This window comes from Limulus polyphemus, unplaced genomic scaffold (assembly GCF_000517525.1).
Source record: "Limulus polyphemus unplaced genomic scaffold, Limulus_polyphemus-2.1.2 Scaffold352, whole genome shotgun sequence".
Lineage (NCBI taxonomy): Eukaryota > Metazoa > Arthropoda > Merostomata > Xiphosura > Limulidae > Limulus > Limulus polyphemus.
In genome coordinates, this window is record NW_013665962.1 from 8,731 (window position 1) to 12,684 (window position 3,954).

The window sequence follows — 3,954 nt, forward strand, 5'->3', positions numbered from 1 at the left end:
ATGTTATCACAATACTATAGACATATAACGAATTATTAGACGTCATAAAGCATTTAAAATAACAGTAAGTTAACCATAAATAATGTGATGAAGAAAACATATATATAAGACCATTGGAACGCTCAATTCAGTTTTTTGCCACCTTGAACAGAGTTGTGTTCTTCTTACTTAAGTTAAAACTATTTCATAACCATCTTGAACAGAGTTGTGCTTTTGCCACAATGCTCCTCCACCCATGATTATATCTAATTCTTTGTAATTAAGCACAAAGCTACACAATGGGCTATCTGTGCTCTGCCTACCACGGGTATATAAACCCGGATTCTAGCGTTCTAAGTCCGCAGACATACCGCTGTGCCACTGGGGGGGGGGGAGATTATAACCACTTAAATCTACTGTCGATATGTTGCCATCTACAACATCGCTTGGAGTCAAAAACATGTGGATATACTTCATATTATATTACTATTATTGTGTTTGAAATATTTTTTAATTTATTCAAATGTAAAAAAACAAAAAATTATGAAATAGTTTTAACTTAAGTAAGAAGAACACAACTCTGTTCAAGATGGTTATGAAATAGTTTTAACTTAAGTCCATTTAAACCTAACCAACTTTACACCCACCTTGAACAAAACTAAGTTTTTTCAACAAGTTTTTCTTTCATGGTCTCATTTAAACCAACAATGCTTTATAGCCCTCATAAGGAGTTGTGATTTTGTCAGCATCCTCCGCCCATCCTTCCTTCCCATTTAAACCTAAACTACTTTATAACCACCTTGAACAGAGTTATGTTCTTCTCACTTAAGTTAAAACTACTTTATAACCACCTTGAACAGAGTTATGTTCTTCTCAAAATGAAGATTGTCAGAAAATTGTAATGAAAACAAATTTGTATTTAGAATAATTATGGAATTGGATCCAATATTACTCGAAAAACATATACTGTTATATACTTAAGATTGGTTGACCTAATACAATAACTACGGGTAATAATCTATATAATTGTTAGGCAAGTATTAAAATAGAATACTTAAAATGGATGAACCTAATGAAATAACTGTGGGTAATAATCTAGATAGCTGCTTAGCAAGTATTGAAATGGAATGGAAATACTTAAGATTGGTTGACCTAATACAATAACTGCGGGTAATAATCTATATAATTGTTAGGCAAGTATTAAAATAGAATACTTAAAATGGATGGACCTAACGAAATAACTGTGGGTAATAATCTAGATATTTACTAGGCAGGGATTAAGACAACGAAAAGTAAATTCATACCTATTTTATATTATTAGGAATGCTTACACACAAATATAATCATTTTGCCTCTTTATCTCTTCCTGGGAACGACCATCTTAGTTTTCATTCTTTTTTACTTTACCAGTTCATTTCATGAAACCTCATCTTTGTTATTTGAATTCTTTGGTCTATAGTCATCAAAACTTTATTATTTTTTTTATCTAAAATGAAATGTTTAGATATGTGAGAAATGTCAGTAGACCGAACTGTAAAATTACCAATGCTAAAATTAGTGATAAAAATCACGTTAACTGCAGATGAATTTTCCAACATTTCTCTTAATTTGTCGATTGCGAACTCAAAATCGCGTCTCTTGGGCAGTGACTTGTAGGAGATAAAAGGTAGGTCCGAAATGCTGTTTTTTCACGCCCCTGATTCTGAATCCGCTATGGACAAATTAAGAGAAGTGAGGGAAGAAACATACGCAATTAACGCAATTTTATCATAAATTCCTGGGCTGTTGGTTTCTGATGCTTCATCAGCCTTTAGCGTTTAAACGGAGTTAAGAATTGTTTTAAAGGTAAGAGAACTGGTTGAGTCTCACGTTTTCCTTATAACCAACATTTTGTTTTTATTAAACTAAAAGATAAGTATTATTTTATTATAAAGATTTATATAAAGTATATATGTTTCTTTATTTTGTATTTCCTAAAATAGTATTGACTTATTATTCATTCTCGTTTTTATTAGTTTTCCAGGAATAGCACCAAATGTTGATGTATAATTATGAAGATATAGATTTTAGATACGCATGTATATTCTGTAGTGAAAAAAAGTAGTCATAAAGCTCAAGTATACCCCGTTAATAGAGATTTTTCTGGCCAAAGAAACTTAACGGCGATTTTTTTTTCGCCAATAAAAATATGAATAATGAAATGACACTCATCGTATTCGGATATTTATTCATAATCACAATTTATCTCCTGTTCGTAAGTGATATTTATTGTAACATTATCGGATATCGAGATGTATAACCAGAAGGTTGACATTGTCTACAGTCCTACGTGAAAATTGCATCACATTAATTGTTTGTTTGTTTGTTTGAACTTAAGCACAAAGCTACACAATGGACTATCTGTACTCTGCCCACCACGGGTATCGAAACCCAGTTTCTAGCGTTGTAAGTCCGCAGACGTACCGCTGTGCCACTGGGAGGCACACATGAAATAGTTTCAGTTGTTATAGTGTGAACGTCTTTTGCTTCCGAAGCGTGGTTATTATAAGTGATATTGCCCGAAGCGTGGTTATTATAAGTGATATTGCCATGGTGCAATGAATAGTATTAGGCTTATTGTATTTTTTTAACACTACACTCTTTATTTGGTCTCTCACGTGTTTTCCGAGATGTAAAATGTAAAATTGTTGTCGGCAAATGATATGACGGACATGTTGTTTTTAAAATATTATTACACACTCGTCTTCTCAAAAACAATTAAGGGATCGAATAAGCCTAATACTATTGTCTTATGGCAAATATATATACTACTCAATACCAAAGTTCGTCATGTCCGCTGGAATACAACAAATACAGAAGTGGTGGGAACGTTATTTATATAACCCATTTGTTAGAAGAACACTTGTAATAGTGTAGACGACGTTTGCTGGCAAAGTATGATTGTAATCTATACATGTAAGGATGAAATGTGTGTTTGCACCCTAAATTCTCCGAGCCTACCGGGCCAATCTCAAGCGAAGCTTGTATGTAAACACTATGAACTGTGAGGAATGACCTATGGGGGTCAAAATTGAACTTAACCATATTTCTATTTTGTAAAGCCTGTTGGTTAATTACTCCTAGCCTATTGAGTCAACCTCCAACAATCTTGGCAATTTGACGCTTTAGAGTTTAGACAATGTTGAATATTCTAAAGGGATTCAAGGTAAAAGTCTGAAAGTTGCTGGATTGTTTCTCAAACAACCATGCTTTTCTCATGGTCAATGAAATGTAGGGTGTTCAAGGGTGGGATCACCTCAAAATCTTTATTTGTTGGTAAATGGAAAGCAAACTGCAAATGTTGTTTATGAAGAAGCGTTGTTATAATTTTAAAATTTTGAGATAAAGTTTATGGTCAATTGACTACTTTGAAATATATGATTGCTGTTAAACTTACATTGTTTTAATTAAGTTTAAGTATTCCCCGGGTATTTCAGCTTGTACCATGCGTCGCTGGCAATGGATATGATGGACATAGTACGACTGAAATACAATTATACAGGTTCTGCTCGAAATAACCTAAGTGACCGAATAAAGAAGATGGAGTTATAAAAAAACAGTAAGTCTAACATTATTATCTTATGAAATTATCTAAAATAACTTATTTTAAAATATTTAAATATTTGATAAAATCACATAGAAATAACCTAAGGGACCGAATAAAGAAGACGGAGTTATATAAAACAGTAAGTCTAACATTATTGTCTTATGAAATTATCTAAAATAATTTATCTTTAAATATTATTTAATAAAGTCACATAGAAATAACCTAAATGACCGAATAAAGAAGACGGAGTTATAAAAAACAGTAAGTCTAACATTATTGTCTTATGAAATTATCTAAAATAATTTATCTTTAAATATTATTTAATAAAGTCACATAGAAATAACCTAAATGACCGAATAAAGAAGACGGAGTTATAAAAAAACAGTAAG